We start from the raw sequence: 20,463 nt of genomic DNA, 5'->3' as shown, positions 1-20,463 counted from the left end.
ACTGTACTATGCAGACCTGTAAATAAACACTCAGGGCTTGGTTAGCAAGGCTATCCTTTCCTGCACTTCATACTGGAACTTGAACATTACAAAGAAGAACAGAGAACAAAGTGAAAAACAACAAAACAAAATTTCAAGATAAAAAGAAAAAGAAAGGCCAGAAAATAATCTGGCTGCTGCAATACTCAGAAACAGGTCTTCCTTCATCTATATTGCATCCCCAGCTTTCTGCTGCAGATCCAACTCACTCGAGTTCAATTTCAGAAAGTGGAGCTGCTAAGCAGCTACCAAATGACCTTTGCCTCTCAGATGAGTATTTATGGCAGGCAACACATACATCAACAGCAACAAAAAGTTTCCCCAGTAACGAAAATGTTTCTGCCAGCAATGTATCTTTTACAAGCTTGCAAGATGTATCAGGAGTCTAATAATCAGATTAAAATCACATCAAACCATGTTGAGAAGTCAAGGTGAAGGCCTTTGGATTGTACTCATGAATAGCCCTATCCAGACCTACCAGGTGATGATAAATTCAGGTTTTTGCTTGGTTAGTGTTTTTCAAATTTATTTTAAGGTTTTAAAAGCCAAAAGGTGGGGAAACACTTGCTTTAGCAGTTCTTGCCAGCATCTGACAATAGTGAAATGGTTAAGAAAAAAACATATTTTTTCCTGTACAGGGGAGCCATGGGCTGGGTAATAAATATGTGATCTTTATATGCCACTTAACAAACCAGTTCAAAAGCCTTGTTTTCCTTTTATGAGTGAAAGCCCATGTCTCAGAAAGACAAAGTGATTTACCCAAAACAGTCTATATTTCTAATAGTTAACCTAGGAAAAAATTTGAAACCTCAAATCTTGAGATAGGCTTGCTTTTCCTCCCATAATCAGTGGGAACCAAATTAGTGTATGGATTTACTGTTTCTACTTGTTGCAGAACAGGAATGGTCAGTTTTCTGTTGCCAGGCATGAGAAGAAATGCTGAAGTCCCAGTGCATTATTTCCACCTCCCATGAGTGCTTTTCTGAAAGCCTGGCTTGTATTTTTCATTTCCAGATAGCCTATATGTAGGTGCTTGAAATAAATTCTATGTCCACATTGCTCCCTGTTTTCCCCTCCCCACAGAAGGCCACCTGGTGAATACAGACAAGCATTTACAAAAGAAACAGTGTCATCGGTCAAAGTGAGTTATTAGGTGTTAGAACTGGAGTTCGAAGTGTTAATACCTGCTCTGGAGATGTATAGTGAAACCCTATCCAGGTATATGTGGTACATAAGATGTGGAGCTTCTAGTCAGCCCAGCTACAGAAGAGCATCTGAAATCACTGCCCAACCCAGTTTATGACATCAGTGCTACAGTCACATGGGCATGTCTCTACACTACAGGGAGGCAGTAATCTTACTTTCAGGCTCAGATTGTTTAGGTTTGTACAAATCAGCAATTAAAAAAATTTCTACCATCCAGCTGTTTGTGCACAGAGGCACTTTGGGAACCTTAAGGCGAGACTGCAAAAACAAAGGGTAAAAATCTTCATCTTGTCCACTCCAGTTCGACAGAAGACCTTGTAGGGTCACATATAAGGTGCCTCTACATCGAAAAAGGGTCAGTGAACTGGGGGAAAAAGCTAACGCTGAATACACCTAGAAAACTCTAGGATGGTCTTGGATGTCTATAACGTTGCCTACAGTTAACCTAAAGTACCAAATCCCATGAAGAGAGGTTTTGAGACAACCAAGGGTGATGTCTGAATAAAGATGCTGAGATCAGTGAGCTCACACAAAAACACTGCAGTGCCAGAATATCACTTCTGCTTTACCTTAATCTAAAAGTGAAGTAACATGACTGCATTTTCCAGTTTAACTTGCATGTCTGCCACTACCAAGCCAGACTCTGAGAATTGTATTCACCTACTCGCTGCACAACTCCCACCAGCTTCCCAGTATAAGAAAACGTCTTGGAAATAAAAGAACTCTACTGTTAGCTCACTAAGCCCTGTTCCACTTCCTCCCACACATACTGGGAATGGACATTATGGATATCTCACATGAAAAGAGAGGTTTATGGTGTCACTGAGTTAAATCTACTTTCAGACAATCCAGATGAATACTTTCCACTGGTTCCAATAGGAGCAGAAAAAAACACATACTGAACATATATATAAGAAAAATCTACCCACCTACTTCCAGAAGATGCAATTGATTTCATCCCTTCCCCCAGTACTAAGTTGGGTTCTCTGCACAGAAGTGAGTCATTTGTAATTGACTAATCTGCAGAGAGAGATCAAAACCAGCAACAGACTAAGCCTGAAGATCCTTCTCATTGTCTTCCCTTTGGAAAAGTAAAACTGTGCTTTAATTCCAACTTCAAAAAGCCTCTAGTTTTTTCTGCACAACTGCTTAAACCTGTGGACTTCCAACATGACATCAAATAAACACCACTGGAACTTCACCACATGGAGAGGCGACCTCTCCCAGACACGTGAGCACTGTCTGCGGGGGCATCACTGAGTCAGCAGTGAGCAGATATGCTACATGTACACACAAATCATATGTTGCTGGATGCATCACCACTCTGTAGTAGATCTCAAAAGCTCCAGAATGCTCATGTTGCTCCCACCAACCCCAGGGAGAAGTGGCCCCTCACATCACTGCGTACACAGCCGAGGCTGGTGCCACTACCAGACCAATTACAGAGATCACAGTCCTGAATTACCAGAAGCCCTCACTGAGTGCCCAGGGACCAAAGCCAAGTGTTACAAAATAGTTCACCCAGACCTGCATCCTAAGCTTTATCAAGGAAATTGGCAGCTAGTGAGAAAGATGTCTCAGCAACCTCAGTTGTGCAGAGCAGATTTAGGTCTGACCAGTGGAAAAAGTTGCCTGTGATGATGCATAAGCCTGTGGAGAAAAGTTGTCAATGCTTTCTGTGCCAGAGCTTTGAGGATTGAGCTGAGCTGGTCCACACAGTCTGGGTCATAATCTGGGGAGCTTAATGTAGCATCCTCCTCAGTGAAAGCTGTTTGAGCACTTCTTTATGCATTCCAGTTTAGTGAGGTCCTCCTTTCAAGTCACTTTAAAATAATTCTTTTAAATCACTTAAAATAATTCTTTTACTTATTTTTTTCAGAAATTTAAATCTTAATTAGAATTACATCAGTATTTTCATTTAAATGAAGCTGTTTTCATTATGTGAAATTGGTTCAGTGTACTTTTGAAGGAGGTTTCTACAATGCTCATTTTCATAGAGAATCTGAAAAACTTTGAATTCATTCTTTAAAAAAAATGTCAAATTTTAACTCCATTTAACCATACTTCTCATAAACCATATTTCCTATAAAACTTTTTTGCTAGGTTTCATTTTGAATTTATTTCTTTGAAGGTAGATAAGGAGATGAGATTATGATCCAGAGGTGGATAATCATCCATGGAATGGATTTGAAAATTTGTTAGATTTTCAGTGAACGTGTTCCAGTGCACAACAAACCCCTCTGTGACTACCATGTACTATACACATTTCCTCATATTAAAGTGCACCCATACACACTACTATTTGTTTTGTGTAGGCATTTCAAGCCTCATGGAGGTTTGAACTTTCAGTCAAGCATGTGAATTCATAATTATTTGATTGGGTTTTTTTATGTTGTGTTGCTGAGCATCAGCTATCTCTAATGATCAGTGGGGATTTTTCTTGCTAAAGAAACTTAGACTTTAGCATATTTTACTTTGTGAGGAAAGAATTTGAAAGAATAATCTGCAGGAGAGAAAGGCACACTGCATCTCACTTGAGTATGTGGTGATTAGAGAACTTTCTCTTCTGATTGTCTCAGCCAAACCAGTAAAAAAAGAAACTCTTCAGAGGGAAAATAGCACCTCCTCTCTTCAGACAAGATAGAAAATATGCTTCATGTAGCAAGGAAATTAACAGTTATTTACCCTGCATACACTCCAGAAGAGAGGCCATTGAGGCAAGCCAGCAAGTGTGTGATCCCATAATGGGTAATCACAGACTGAAATGGGTTCATGTTTTTGCTTCCTGACAAACAGTTTTTCAGAGTACATCATCTACATTTTTTCATATCTTCTGAGGACCTGTGAGCCAGCTACTTGTACCCTAAGAAGAGTGGATGCTCAAAATTAGAGAAGAAATATCAGCTAGGAGTGAAACTAAGACTCTTCTGGCAAATAAACAGACCCTGATGAAGTGGGCATCAAGGGAGGATTTCTAATTTTCTTCTTGAAAGCAATATGTTTCATCTGTATACCACTTATAAATAAGTGCTTCTTTCAATCGCTGTGATTCAGGATGAACCAGAACAGTTCCAAACCCAGTAACACTATGAGTAAACAGCAACATTCCTGGACTTAATTATTAAAAAGATCTCTCTGTTGATTGATTTTATAATATTAGAATGCAAATTATGGAGTATATTTGTTCAGAAATATTAATCAGCAATTATTTTCCCTAGCAAGAATATAGATTTTTTTCTTCCATTAATGTAGAGAGCAGTATTACTTATTGTTTACACTCCTTACTTTTGCATTTTTCTGACTTTATAAAAACTGGCAAAGAAAACATATTGTTGAGGTTTTTTCCAAGGTCCAAGCAGAATTGTCTTTTGAAAATAATATAAAAGGGAATTTTATCAAATGTTCTGAAAAAATAAAACATAACAAAGCCCCAAGTTGTGTAGCAAAGAGTGTTTTTATAGTACTGGAAACTGAAGTGAACCTCTACAAATGGATTTGCAAAATTAGTATTTGCATTCAATTTTCAGCTGCTACGTCACTTAAATTTTCAGAAAGCTTTTATGAAGCCCCAAGAGAGAATACAAAAGATACAAGCTAGTCAGAAACCTGTACATTAATACTTATATTTTTACTTATCTCTTTTGAAGGTTTACTTGAAGCTGTACAAAGGAAAGACTCACAGGAAATAGTTGCCCATAGTAACTAGTATCCTGTATTGAAAATCATTTATCCAACTTTCAAAACATATTCTGGACCCACCTGTCACTTCAAACATCAAAGGTTGCATTGAAGGGATATTTGAATGGGAAGAATCTTTCTGGGAAGTTAGTACTATAAGATATTAAAAAAAATACCATCAGAATGATGTAAGAAACACTCAGGCAAGTGTCTCAGTCCTGTTTTTCTTGATTTTTACATTAGATATATTCATTGTTCATTAAAGTTTTCTGTCTTCCACTTGATACAACAAATAGAGCAAATAGCATGGGAATATTAAATTTCTCTCCCAATTTCAAGAAAGCCCTTCTCCCTTTTCTTCCAGACAAACTGTGTTTTTCCCCTCCTCCTCCTTCTGAAGAACTGGGAGGAAGGGCAGAAGAGATTTGCCTTGTGAAATCCAAAGCTACCCCCGAATCCAGTCTGATAGGGTGCTGAAAATGCAGCACAGAAACGTGTTTCTGTCAGTGAAAGATCTTGTTTGTAACCATAGGGATTGTTTGCAGCACATTGTTTGATCCTGGAAGGACTTTGATCTATGCTAGCACCTCAAATATAGCAAAGGATGTCACTAGGCTTTGGAAAAAGAAGGGAGAGGAGAGCCAGAAGGGGAAGAAAATTGGAGATGTTCAGTGCCAAGCAGATGCCACTGAATTCTTGAGGCACTGGTCAAGTGAAACTGGGCTTTGTACAGAGAAGAGTGGGTGTTGCACTTTGGGAGGAACTGGATTTCACCATCTGCCACAGAAAATACTATTCAGGGGCAGAAAAGGTCCAGCAAAAGCATATCAGAGCAGCTTTGGGCATGAAATTCAAAGTAAATAATTCCTTAGGTTACATGACCTATCTTCAAAGCCTTTTGTGGATTATGAGTGAAATAAAATCAGTGGTCCCTCCTCTGTTTCCAGTTATCTCAACAGAACTGGGAGGTGTTTGACTGAGGCTCAGTACGGAAGGTATTCTTGGGGGCTACAAACAGATGCCGATAAACAAAAAGGTGGTATACAAAGGAACTTCTGAGACATTATGCTGGTGTGGGTGCTGATTCAAATGTATTAAGCTGAGATGTAAGAGGCAACTGAGGCCAAGACCCATCCCCAGATGTCAAAGGTGGCTGCAGGTCTGTGATAGATCATGTGTTTTCCTTGTGTGAGTGGACAGTGCACAGATGTAGCAGGGAAACTCAGAGCTAAGACAAAACAGATAGGACCCTTTCTACATACAGGTACCTGAAATTTGTAGACCTTTGAGCAGCATGGGAGACCTTCAACACACGACACTGAAAGGAAGTTTGCCTAGGACCATCTCTTTCAAATACCAACATATGATGCTTCATCTCTCCCCAGGACGCTATGAATTGACTAAAACAAAATCCCTCATGGAGAAAAACAAGAAAAACTGAAATTCCCCTTGACCAAAGCTCTCCTTTCCTCCTGCTATTTTCACCTACTGAAGGCAAGAGGAGAAATATGATCTAGCAAGACAAGGCAAATGCTTCACTTTTTCCCTGTGCTTATTGATGCTACAGTAACTTCAAGGAGTTTTGCTCCCTGCTAGCCGACTTCCCTTTCTGTGCCCTTTGGAGAGATGTGGTAGAACATGATAGGCATCTTGTATTATGTCTTGGAGAGAAGCAGAGATAAGGGAAGTGAGGAATACCTAATACAACGTAGAGGTTCACTGCAGTGACAGTAGTCTCTATTATTCTTGACATGACCCTAATGCAATCACAGTGTTGTTTGTAGGATGCCTCTTTTTATCAAAAAGTATATCTGACCCAAATTTCATTACAGATGTCAAATACAGCATGGACAAGTATAGCATCAGTCTAAGAGAAATTCTCCCTTCTTTAAAAAAAAAACAAACAACCAAAAACCACAAAAACCAACAAAACAAAACCAAACAGACAAAAAAAAAACCCCACACAACAAAACCCCAAATGAACAAAAAAGAAAAAACAAACCAACCACAAACAAAAAAACCCAACAAACCAATAGTAAGAATGTGACTCTTCCCTTTTTTATTTTCAGGTGAATCATGAGAAAGAGAACAGAGGCAACGCCTTTTCTGAAAGGCAAAAATCATCCTGAGCCATCACCTTACATTGGAAGAAAGCTTTTCCCTCCCAACTGTTATCATCCTTTGTAAGCATCACAGGAATGCCTAGGCCACTATAGTCAGTAGAAGGAGCTGTCACTGCTAAGCACTGTACACAAACACAGATGCATATGAAAGGGAAAATCCTACTCTGGGGAACTATAAGTGTCTACTAATCAAAGAGATAATACTAGGGGAAAGTAAATTATCTTTATTTTGTAGGTAGGATATTCGGGCAAAGATGGGTTCATTGACCTCTGTCACATAAGCAAGTGTTGAATCTTGATTTCTAAAATCCTGATTCTGGTTAAACCCTCAAAACTGCACTTCATCATAGATATTTTCTCTATGCACTTCCTCACAGTCTCACTTTCCCACCTAATGGAAGACAAAGGACACCAGTTTTTAGAGGGACAATGGGGGAGCTGCCTACCTGTTAAAGAAACCTGAAGTCAGGTACAATAAAATCCCAGTCTGTATGCCTGGTCCCTTCTCATTATAGCAGGTTGAGAATCTATATATTCATCTTAAATTCAACTAAGTCTGGTATTGTGCCTCAATGACCCATATCAATATCTTCATCCACTCAAAACATTCCTTAGCATTTCCAGCAAATTACTTAACATTTCTCTAAAAATAGAGGGGGAGGAGGGAGATAATAACAGAAGCACATGTGCAAATATCTTCAAATAGCCAAGAACTGGGTAAGTAGAAATTGAACTGAGGAGGGCAGGAAAAAGCCAGTGTCTGTTCACTTTTTAGTTTGAATTAGGTAAGGCAGGGATTTGTATGAGGGAAGCTCCGTATGTCAAGCAAATGTCATGCCTGCCTGTTTGGGTTGATTTCTGCTTTTCTGGCCTTTTCATTTGAGCAAGAATTTTCTATCAGATCCAAAACTCAGCCTCAAATAAATGCATGACCAAACCCACCATGATCCCTCAAACGGAAAGGTCTCAAATTGACATTTTCTAGAGAAAATACTTTCATTAAAAATAAATAATGAATAAAAACCCCAAACCCCCTCAAAACTAAAACCAAAACCATGAGAGCCTAGGAAGAGTCTTATGGATTACTAAGCATACTGTCTAGGCTAGGGCAAAAATACAAATAAAAAGAAACCAGATAGGAGATGACAGAGACTAGTACAGCTCCAAGTCAAGACACTAGAGCTGATTTCCTCTAGATATGCAGAATCAGTATATGAGAACAGCATTTGTGGAGGATAAGCATTACATATTAGTGTTATCATTCCAAGTGTGAGGTAAACAGATTCACTTAGATTTCTTAAGGAGAAATCAGGTTTTGGAGTTTTATTTGCTTCAGTGAAAGGAGAAATGACATGAAGTGTTCATTCTGGAAAAGTGACTTTCCTCAGAGGCTGAAAGTAATTTTAGGATGTAGAAACTTACATATATAGAAACTTACACTCCCAAGTTTGCAAGAGTAAATCCAAATTTTAACAACTGGATGAACTGGTGTTTTTAAATTTGTGTAATAGGTACTATGGACTCCCTGGTTTAGGATTTCTGTTTATCACTGACATGGCTACTGCTTCAGAAGCTAAAGACAGCCACAGAAAAAAGAGTTTTCTTCAAGTGGAACAAGAAAATTAAAATGGAACACAGCTTCTCTAAAGCTGATAGTGGACACAAAGAAAGGGAATGGGTGTGCAAACAGATGAAAGTATTTGTACATTGATGTGATCTGTGACTGAGTGGTTGTGCATTCTCTATATGCTGGGTGGAGTTAGTTGCTAACTGTTGCTTTAACTGTAATTTTATGGAAGTAAATGCTCCATGACTAGAGTCACTAGAAAAAAGACTTCAACTCTTATCCACAAGTACCTGGGTTTTGATTAAGTTTTTTGGGGAGTTGTTTTTTGTGTGTTTGCTTGTGTACATACAAAGTGTGATAAAAGAGAGTGATAAAAACAAAAAAAATATTTTATGAGAAAATAAATAAATATTTTTATTTGATTGAATAAATGCCCTTTTTTTTTTAATAGCAATATTGAGTCCACCTGCTACAGCTATCTTTTCCTCCCAGCTGATGTAAGTGCTTTAAAAAGGGGGAAAGGGTCATTCACATTGATTAAGCGGGCATTAGGCTAGATTTCAAAAAAACTCAAAGTAGCATATCATCTTAGTCAAAGTTCAAGGTTAGAGCTGGTATTAAAAAGCAAAGCAAGTGAAATCAAGAGGGTTGCTGTTAAACTTGGCTCTTATAATAGTGTCGGCTTCTGTTCAAAATTCTCTTGGCCTCTGGACAAGACACTGCAATTCAATAACAGCTAGCAGAGACTTTCTAGGACTCTCAAGGATATTTTTTCGAGTTATAAATGGAGAGACCTCCAGTGGCTCTGATCTGTATTATCAGGCCACCACCGATAGGTGCAAGACTTCAAGCGACATCTCAGGAGCTGACGGGCTGCCTGGATGGGCTATGAATAACCATAATAACAACAATTATAAAGAGGGTTTGCACGTCAGTGCGAAAGAATGAGGAGCAAAGAGGATAAATGTGACTCTTAATCTTCAGCTATCTGCATGGGAAAGTATGATTAATAACTACAGAGGCTTAACATAACCTCCTCAGATAACGAGTGAGGTGGCCTTCTCCAAGCCCTGATTATCCTTCTCTAATGGGCTTCATTTATTGTGTAAACTAATAACCAAGGCCTAAGCGCTGCACACTCCAGGGTCTGCAGGAAAAACACTGGGCCCAAATGTGATTAAGTTGGTGAAAATTGCCCAGCAGCACAGTGTGTTGCTTGAGCAGAGGCGGGGACCAGGAGAAGGGAAGGAGAAGCAATGTATCCTGAAAAGAAATTAAGCAGAAAGTAGCCACAATCTGCCTCTTAACGTAGATCTGCTGATATAAATCCCCTGCCTTTCAAGTGGGATTGCTGAGAGTTTTCAGTTGAAATTGGTGGAAAGGCAGGACACAGCCTTAAGGTGCTATTACCAAGAAAGAGAGGCACTGGTAATGAGGGGTTCTAATTCTCATGCTATCCACAAAGTCAGCAGCAATGCCAGACCTGGAAAGTAACCTGAGTTGGAGTTGTCAGTCAGTGTTTCAGGGATGGAGAGTGAAGAGGTGCTTAAAGAAAGTTGGATCCTCCAAAGTGAGTGAGTGCAATAACTCAGCCCTGGCCAGTGGAAAAAAAAAATGCTCTTCCAACTCTTTTAGCTATATTTCTAAAGTGCAAGCACAGCTGAAGGGAGGTAGCTTTACAGAGCGTCTAAAGAAAGAGGATGAGATTCTTATTTGAGCTACACTGATGGAAAGAAGCTTAAACTCTGCAAGAGTCCATGGAGTTACTCTGAATTTACATCCAGCCAACAAGAGTACTGAATAAGAGCCCCTACTCACTGGGAAACGTATTTCTCAGCTGCACAATAAATATCACATTAGATTATCTAAACTAAAATAATTGTAAATACTTGATTTATCTGGACCCATTTTTGCTGTCTGCTTCATTGTTTCACTTCACTCAACAAGTACAATGAAATTAGTTTGGACAGGCTCACTTTAGAGGCATAACCATTGTACTATGGCAGCTTGGGTTCAGAGTGCTGATGGAAAACTTTTAAGGCTTAATAGAATAAAAATAAAAGAGAAATACAGCAACATAGATCAACTTGGGACCTCCACTGGGACATGAGACACTGTCCCTGGAGGGTGTTACATCTGTATTTTAGTATTCATAGTGGGTCCACATTTGTAGAGCCTGTACTATAGTTTCTAAAAAACCATACAAAGCCCACAAATATAAGCATTTTGTCAGGACCCCATCAGAAGCACTACGCTTGTTGAATGCTGGTGACACATGCCCAGCTTTCCCAGGAGTGCCTTAGCCTCTCCTTTCCTAGGTGAAAGCATGTGTCATGTCAAACAATGTGAAGGTGTAGTGGTAAAAAAAAACAAAAAAAAACAAAAAAACCAAACAAACAAAAAAACCCAAACAAAACAACAACAAAAAAACACAAGGTGGGAGTAGCAGCCTGTTACTACCAAAACAGCTAGCCTGCAAAGTTTGCCCTCCTGCATACATCCCACATCCCTTACCCTGTGCAAGATAAGCTGGGACACAGAAATCCACCCCTAGTCACTCCCTGGTTGCTCTAAGGAAGAACAGACAAGAGAACATAGCATGTACAACCCTCTCCTGCCTGCCTTGTTTCTCTCAGGCAACACAAATGTACACTGAAAAACTTATATGCACTAAGCCTCATAATTTCCAGAGATATCAGATTTAGAACAAGCCAATTCTGCAATCTGTATATGTGTGGCATCACAAAACGTCAAAAGGATCAGTAAGCTAAATCTCTCCTTCTGACTGGAAAAAATATGTGTTCTCCCAGGCAGAAGTAGTTGGGAAGCAAGGTGTTCCTCTTCAGCAGCTGTAATCTCAACTCATTTCACGACGTAGGCATTATGGGAACACAGGGTAATGTTTCCAGCAAATCTACAAAGGAGATAAGAAATGTCAAGGACAGATGTGCAGGATGGGATGGAGGAGAAAAGGAGAAAATTATGTTCAGCCAGACATGAGACACTAGTGTGAGTTTATTGAGAAAGGACGCTACAAAATTATGCAAAAGACAGAAGGAACATCTCAGATGTTTACCAAGGAAGACCTTGACAGTAAGCTAAACATAAATAAAAAGACCAAGAAAAACTGATTCCAGTTTTATGACCCTGAAAACAAAATGGTTTTCCATTGGTCAAATCTATAAATGAAACCAGAGACTCTACTCTAGCATGTCTTATCAGTTACATATTTACCGTACATAAAGTCACTGCAGTAGCATAGAAATTAGTGAACCATTCTAGGAACAAGAGAAAAATAAATTTCTCCATCTGTTTGAAGGAACAACCTGAGCTTGGAATGGATTAGTTGTATCTGGACAAGACTTGCTCTGCCAAAATGTGCCAGAGATCAAACCAGCAATTTTTCACAACGTGTCAAAGAAAATATGCACTAGAAAGTAGAAGAGGCTTTGAGGATTGTAGTTTACCATACCTAAGGGGAAAAGAAGGGAACAGCTTCCTTCTAGCACCATAGGATTCATTTGGTGCTGAAAACAAATGCATACCAAGGTCAAAATATGTTACAGAAGTCAAAGAAATCAAAGAAAGACACAGGTTTTTACAAGAAACTGTATTTTAACAAGGATTTTTTTTAAAGGGATGACATGGTGGGAAGGGAAGGGGATAAAAAAGTATGGGAAAAAAGATATAAGAACTTGCCATTAAAGAGAAAAATGGGAAATGCACATTTCTTCTTTGAAAAATAGGTTAGGCTTAATTTTGTCCTTGTACTTACAGAAACTAATCAGAGAGATTTGACATTGCTGGGAATATGCCAAGTGCAGCAACTCATACATGTGGTGCCACTGTAAGTCTCACTACAGCTACTCAACAGAGCACAGTCACCTCAGATACCTGCTCGCCTGAACTGATTGTGCAATCTGGTGGTCAGTCACTCCCCACCACTTTCTCCCTGCCAAAGTAAGTGCACAGAAGGAAAATACAGAAGCTAAATGGGTTACATCATGTCAAGTCCTATCAGAAGTTATCTGTAATTGAGAGTTTTTGCCATTCCCAAAAGCATTCCAGCTCAGATAGCTCTTAAAAGGTGTTCTTCGCTTAAAGAACAGTTTTAAGTTTAATGCATGAATCATGCTCTTAGATTATTTAATACAGGAAACACAGCTTTCAAAAACAAACAAACAAACAAAATAAATAATTCTGCAGCCAGTGGGTGGATTTCACATGGTAAGGCTTGCAGCCTTTCTACTCTGTAACTGAAATGTTTTCAACATCAGTAGATATTCTTAACCTACATAGCGTAAGTAGCACTAACAGAAATAATGTTACAGGCAAGATTCAATTCCTTACCATAAAATCACCCTCTAGGGATTACAGTCAATGGATGTAGTTGCTTCACGCCATTCAAGTCCAAGTTTTCATTTTTTCATTGCTATTATGTGTGCTATTTAAATTAAACTAGACTTAGATATAGGTCTGTGGGTTGCAATGGTAATAGTCTTGGTGGCAGACATACATACCTGATCCATCATTCTTGTGTGTGGTCTTCAACTTCAGTACTTAAAAAAAAACCAAAAAACAGAAACAAAAACAGAAAAAAAAACAAAAACCAAAAAGACAACCAAACCAAACCAAAAAACCAAAAGCTTCCTTGTCACTGAGTGTTTGAATGATTTCAATGCATGTATGCACTGCATGAAAAACATAGGGCAGACATCTTACACCAGTGTAGGCTATGAGTAGTACAGCTGTCACTGCTAAACCTGTAGTATAGATGGGCAAATTTCCCCAGGTAGAAATCCAAATCACACAGTTATGCAGGATTTTCAACTAAGTGCTTCACTAAAAGCTTAGAGAGGCATTGGATTACAGATCAAAGCTAGCACATGCCTCTCCATTACTATATAGAGCAAGTATGGGAAGTGGATGCTTGTGGAAAGGTTAGCCTATGAACAATGACTCCTGGGTTAGGAAATGTCACACACTATCAGCTGTATGACTGAAAAAATTAAAAGTTAAAGGGTTCCTGTTCTCTTCCTCTATGTCTCTGTGATTGGGAACATGGGATGAGGAGTGAAGGCTTACTGCTTGCAAGTTATTCCTTGGTATACCCCATCACTGCTGAATCAGTGGGAATCTGAGTGCTTAGAGTTCATTGGTGTCTGATGGCTAACCCTGTTGAAACACCAAGACACCAACCATTTTTAATTCCTGCAGTTTGGGGCTGGGACCTCTCTCTAGTAAAAGCCCATGGGAGTTATTGAATGGCCTGGCAGGTGTCAGGGATGCTCAGCATTTTGTGAGATCATATATTCACATGCAAAGATTCTTGGTAAAAATAAGTTTCCTCATTTAAAGCTATGGTACTTTTCACGATGACATCATTTCAGCAGTGATAAATACAGCTGAGTCTGCTCTTTCCTACGCCATATAAATTCCTTGACCTCAATCAGATCACTGCTGATTTACACCTGTGTAAATGAAGTCAGAATCAAGCCATGGCATTCACAAATATAGGCCAGAGTAAGCATTACTCACAGACAAGAGACAACTCTTCAGAGGAAGGAAAAAAGATCATTTTCATGCAAATATCCTTAATAATAAGGAACAAGAGTTAGAAATAAGAGTATGAATGAAATGCAATCAAGAACTGCTCTGAGATCAGATTTGCTTCTAACTTTATGATGCTGCATCAGCTGCTCTTAAAGCAGCTTAAACCCAAAATTTGACCTACCTGAAACTTGTTATACAGCATTTTTCATCAGGGATCTGTGAGCTAACTCAATCCCTAGGCGTGGCTTTGAAGGTAGCTGAAGGTGCTCAGCTACTTGCAGGGTCTAAAAAACTTGATTGCTGTGTTCTGTGAAAATGCAAACATTTTTTTCCATGAGATCCAGCCTTGCCCCCAAATTGTTAAACATTATCTATTTATTTATGCATAAACAGTGGCATTATGGTTTGGAGAATAGGGGTCCTTTGATGGGAAGTAAGCTTGACTAGCCTATGGGAGTTTACTGCTATGCATGTAAATGAGGACATACATGCAAATATGCAGAACAGACAAGTGAAAATATACAGCATCCCTTTAAAATGAAATACTTTGATTGCTCCAATCACAAGAAGTTGTAAAACTACCCTGAAGAATTAACAGCCTCAATACATGCTAACTACATCCATCATAAATTCATCTTTAGTTTCTGTTATCATATCACTGTCTCTTGGGACCCTCAGTCCTGTCATCATCTGCCCTTTATAATTTATTCAGCTTGTACTTGCCTGAATCCTTTCTACTTATCATTCATCTTTACAGTTGTACATAAAATTAGATTGATCCTCCTATGGCAGACATGTCAGAGAGAAAAGTTGTCATTGAATAACACATAAAGCAAATGAAGGTCCAGCAAAAGCTTTTGTTGAATAACTTGAAAATTATCCTTTGAGATCCAAAAGATCTTTTTAATTTGACGATTAAAAAGACAAGACAATGCTACCTCTATAATTTAATTTTTTGCACATCATTTTTCAAATGCCACCAAATCTCAAACATGACTGAGAAGCCTCATTCCCATTTTGCATATCAAGTTGAGCTTGTTTAGCCACCACAAAGGTGATGAATACACCAGTCTCAACTGAGATAACAGCATACGTCCAGCACACTGGTTCTGTCAGGATGCTAGAACTGTATTCTTTTTCTACAAAGCTCTTTGGACTGAGTAGCAATGAGACAGTTTACTTTGTATTCTAGAGGCTGCCTTATAGAGATACAGAAGTCAATCTTTAACTAGTGAAATGGAACTTTAATGTTTACCAAGCAGATAGGACCCAGGTGTTTCATCTCATCTGGTGAACAGCACTGTCAAACTACTGGGGTTTTTAGCAAATGCAAAGTACATATAGCTTCCTCTTCCTCTCCTCTCACCTCCTTTTTCAAGCAAGACACTAAAGGCCTTTCACTTGCTGGCCAGTCAGAAGTAGGAAACAAGGGGTAGAAAAAAAACAAACAAAAAAATCTCTTTAACCATGATATTGTCACTCAAAGATTTTAAAGAGAGAATTTCTGGAGAATTTCTACAGTACTGGTTGGGTTTTTTTTTTTTTTTTTTGGAGGGGGGGGGCGTTTTTTGCAAGTCTATTACCTGAAATCTGGTTTTATTCCTTTTCATCTTAATTTTTAACTTCAGAAAACAGACCTGTTTCTCCCAAGGGAACAATTAAATGTGTTTTCTTTCAAAATTTAAAGGGCATGGTGAGCAGGCTGTGTGTTCAGCAGGCTACTTTAATCAATGGAACCCATCCAGCCTACCACTGCTGACCAAATTGCAATTTACATTAGCAGAGACAACTTTTGAAATGGGAAGTTGTGGGACTACAATACCATTTTTGGCATAACACAGCACTCAGGGTGATATGTGGTTTAATAGTTTTCTAATAAGCTTTTGGGAAAAAAGCTTTGAAACATTAAAAAATGGTGAAAACAAAAGACAATAAGACTAAAATTTCAAGATCTGCTTGAACAATGAAATCAATGCTACATGTGCAGGACTTCTGAAGTCCACATGACACTTATGTCTCCTTTAAGACTTATTACAAGATTTTAAGAGAGATTAGAGTTTGAAAGGCTCCCTCTCTTCTGCCTCCCATGATCAGGTCTTTCCTCACATGTACATAAGAATTTGGACCACGTAAGACCAGGAAGAGAAAAAAAATTATTGTGGTGGGATTTTTTGTTTTGTTTTTGTTTTTTCTAGTTTTTTTAACTAAAAATGTTAATTAGAAAGTGGCTCTTTTCGTTTGGTTAAAACTGTGTTAAACATGAGATTTATGAGCTTACCTGTCTGTTAATGCTAGAGATACATACTTTTGCATACAATAAATAAAACAGAATGTCTTTTTTTTTCTAGATGTCAGAAAAGACAAAGGATATAAGAACTGTTAGGAAGAGAACTAATTATGTGACACATTGAGAAATTTAGCATACCAGTAGTACCACTCTCCCTTTCAAGAGGAACACATACAGAAAGAAAAGCTAGCCTGTTTCCCAGATTGCTGAGGTTAACAGTTTCTTAGCTACTTAATTTCATAGTTATTCTTTGCAAGTCTTAAAGGAATATTTTAATATTATGCAAAGAGACAGTGCCTCCAACCAAGTATACCTGGACTGTTCACTCCTATTGCCTGAGAGAGCTACAAAGAGCTAGAGGAAAAAATGCTGCTGTACTTATCATACATGAGCTCAGTTTATATGTGCTATAAATAAAAGTAGATCTCGATAGTGTAATTACATATGTCAGCATTATCATCTGCCATTCACTTCAGAAAAAAAAGGGGGAGAAAAAGTTCTCTTCACTATAATTTGTAATCAAAATGACTACACTTAAAACATAATTTTATTTCTCTGATTTCATTTCCTGTGGAGCTTTGTGGGGCAAATAGATAATATTATACCAAATCTGCAGGCAGATAATTCTCCCATATGTCGCACTGTCACTTTGCCCCCATTCCTGTGCTTTCCCCAAGACCACGAACTGTGTTTTTGATATCACATTTTATCATTGAGGGATATAACAGCATCAGAAAGCCGCAGTGTGAATCAACTTTTATTTTTTCTAGTTTCTTTCTCCTCCTCCTCCAAATTACTCTTCCTTACCTAATTTGCTTTTTATAATGTTGGGAAAAAATACCCCCAAAAACAAAAAACACAAGGTGGTTTCCCACTATGAAGGATTAGGACAGATTATGGTGAACAGTGTTAATTATAGGTGAGGAAAGAGAATAGTACATCTCTCCAATCTGTTCTTGATTTCCCTCGTGTCTGTCTGTCTGGTAATAAGCCTCCTTTAATCTGGCAGTCCCCTTGGTGAAATCAGTGCCATGGACAGCAATATTGATTGCTTCTGAGAAACCATCACAGCTGCTCAACCAAATTACCTTTGATATGTGACCTTTAATGTAATTACTGCAACATCAAAGCATTTCTATAAATTATTAAAGAACTAATATACTTCATCATCCAGCTAGTCTATTACATGTAAAATAAACAATCACAAGTAAACACTAGAATTTGAATTGTCCAACACTCACAAAGTGCTCTTTACACATACATGCACTGTGCTACATTAACTTTCTGTTTTAGGCAAAACAATTTCAAACTGTCCAAAAGAGCCTAACTCAGTCATTCAGATAAAAAGAATCCAAGTGATAATTTTATGTTTTACATTCCATTCCAGTTACTTCAAAATACCCATCATGATTCCTTACCACCCAAAAACAAAGTGCCATAAAGACTTTATTAATCAACACATACCTGCTTGGAAGTCTTTTGATTATTCCACAAGATGAGTTTATGCCCCACATATAACATAGAAATATATTTCTGTCATCTTACAAAGCACATTCAGAAAGTAATTACTGTAAAATATGTGCATGTAGCCATTCCACTGAAAACAAAGTGATACATAGCTAAGAGGGAAGGCATCTGAATCTGGACAAAAACTCTTCATGCCTCACCATTTCCATACATTAACATTCATGTGAATATTATTAAAAATGACTCAGTTCTCTGTTTTATAATATGAAGAACACAAACAGCAATATTGCAAGAGCAGAAAAACGTATGGTTATCTGGGGGATGGGAAAGAATGGCTTACTCTAGTACTATTTATTTTTTTCCTATTTCAGGCTTGTTAACTACTTTTGATACCTCCTCCGTCATGCTGTTTGTGTCACTGACAGTGGAGTGTCAAGAGAAGATGTTATGTATGTGTTATTTGTGAACTCATGTGAATGAAGACTTAGACCCTTGACCTTAAAAGTGCTTTTTATTTTATGATGATGAACTATGGTTGATATTGGTGGTACATGTTATCAAGAACAGCCAGGTAAACTATAAAAAATTCTCAGCTACTCACACAGCAACTATAAAACAGTATCCAGGCATGGTAGTTTATCAAGCGACAAGACTGGTTTCCTTAAATAAACTACAGTGACATCATCCAGAAGATGAGTTCAGAAACTTGGCAGGAAGCTGCATGCAGAGGGTTTGCTGGTGGAAAGTAAACCTTTATCCTGAGACAAATAGAACCAGAATTAGCTCAGTTGGTTAAACCTTGGTTGGAATAATGCCCAGGTCCTGGGTTCAATCCCCTGTGTGGGCCATTGACTTAGGAGTTGGACTCAATGATCCTTGTGGGTCCCTTACACTCAGAATAGTCTGTAATAATAAAATAACTATATCACAGCATGGTTTCTGTAAAAAATTCAACATTCAGAACTCTCAAAAACCTTGCTGCTATTTTAGACAGGGGATTCAGTCCCAATTCAATCAGATCCTGATGTGTCTTCTGAAAGTGTAAAAGAAAACAAAACAAAAAAAAAAAGACCTCCAAAGTCAGTATGGTGTATATATAATAGAAATTACACAAGCCAAAGAAGAAATTGTTTCCCTGTAGATTGGAATCAGTCACTGTAGCCTCTGCAGGAAGCCTTGATGGTAAAGCAAAAGCTGGTTGAATTTTGCCACCCTCCAAGATGACAGTTTTGACTTTAAGACCTTTATAATTTGAATTCGCAGACTGAGATACAGAACTGTGGACATATAAAAAACTAAAAAAAAAAAAAATTAAATCCCAAAACATCACTTGCTCTCCTTCTCCAGCTCTGAGCCCTCAAATCTTACTGTCTTCTTGAAGATACTCCCATCACACAATGTTGCGATGAGATTTTAGCCTCACAGAGAAGATAAAATTCCCTGTGCAAGTGAGTGGTCTGGTTCCTAAGGAGGAGAGCAAACAGTCGGTGGAAACATTCGGAATTTCAGTTAATCTCTGTTAAATACACAACACGCTATTCCTCACAGGCCTATCTCTAGTATTGATAGATACATACTTGATTTCAAGCATATTTCAGAAAATTTCAATTAAAATGTTACCTGAAACATCCTTATTGAACATATTTTCACTTTTTGTGCATCCACTTCTATCATTCAGAAAAGACAAAAGTGAAAAGAAAACAACAGAGGGTGAGTAAGGGAAAGGAAAACCTAAACCTCCAACAACAATGAAGCATCTTTCAGTCTGCTGTTAATGAGTTTCTAGAAAAAAAAATTCAGAGGGAGTTGTCAGCTGACAGAAATATTTTTAGGGAATGAAGTATGTATATATTTACATAAGGTATGGCCTTTTAAGCAAAGATAGATGTAGATGAGCAAGTGTGTGGGTATCTTCATACTGATAAGGTGGTTTAGAGATAGGTAAATAGACCCAGGATGATGGAAACAAGCAGAGCGGAGTCAACACTTTCTCCAGCAACATAGAACAAGGTCTTAGGACTGTTGGAAAGGAAAGTTATGGCTACACAGAACTCAGTCATTCAACAGCAAATAATAAAGGCAGATTTTGGATAGATTTTCTCTCATTTCAGATGCAATCTAGAACCCTCAGGATCCCACTCTTAATTACTTGATCACTGACTTTTGTGTCATTGTGAAATCAGACATATTCTATCTACAGGAGTACTTGGCTGTTCCAAATCCAGGTACCCTGGGTGAATCTAAATAGCTGTCTCTCTCCCCCTCTTCTGGGTAACTGCTAAACTAAAAACCTATCCCAGCAGGGCAGGTCTTCCCCACATAATGCTGATGCTATTTTTAGTTTTGCTTGTGTTGTCTGAACCTTAGATCTTGCTCATGTGAATAATTTCCTCATTATCCTGTGTTCGTCTTTCCTCTCTCTCTTTTCTCCTTGTCTCATCGCCTTTCCAATCTGCTACACCTGCTTGAATACTAAAGTAACTGAGTTAAACCACTTTGTCATCAGTAATATGTTTTCATTCTGTGATAACTCAATAATGTGA

General features: G+C 38.3%; 1 protein-coding gene across 12 annotated transcripts in view; it reads right to left on the bottom strand.

The window, feature by feature from the left end:
• The window catches only part of CELF4 (CUGBP Elav-like family member 4), a 714,867-nt gene that overhangs the window by 599,314 nt on the left and 95,090 nt on the right, over positions 1-20,463 (bottom strand). The window lies entirely within an intron of this gene.

The sequence above is a fragment of the Pithys albifrons genome, chromosome Z, assembly GCF_047495875.1.
Source record: "Pithys albifrons albifrons isolate INPA30051 chromosome Z, PitAlb_v1, whole genome shotgun sequence".
Classification (NCBI taxonomy): Eukaryota; Metazoa; Chordata; class Aves; order Passeriformes; family Thamnophilidae; genus Pithys; species Pithys albifrons.
Note: the sequence above shows the minus strand (reverse complement) of the source record. Positions and strands in the feature narration are given on the sequence as shown.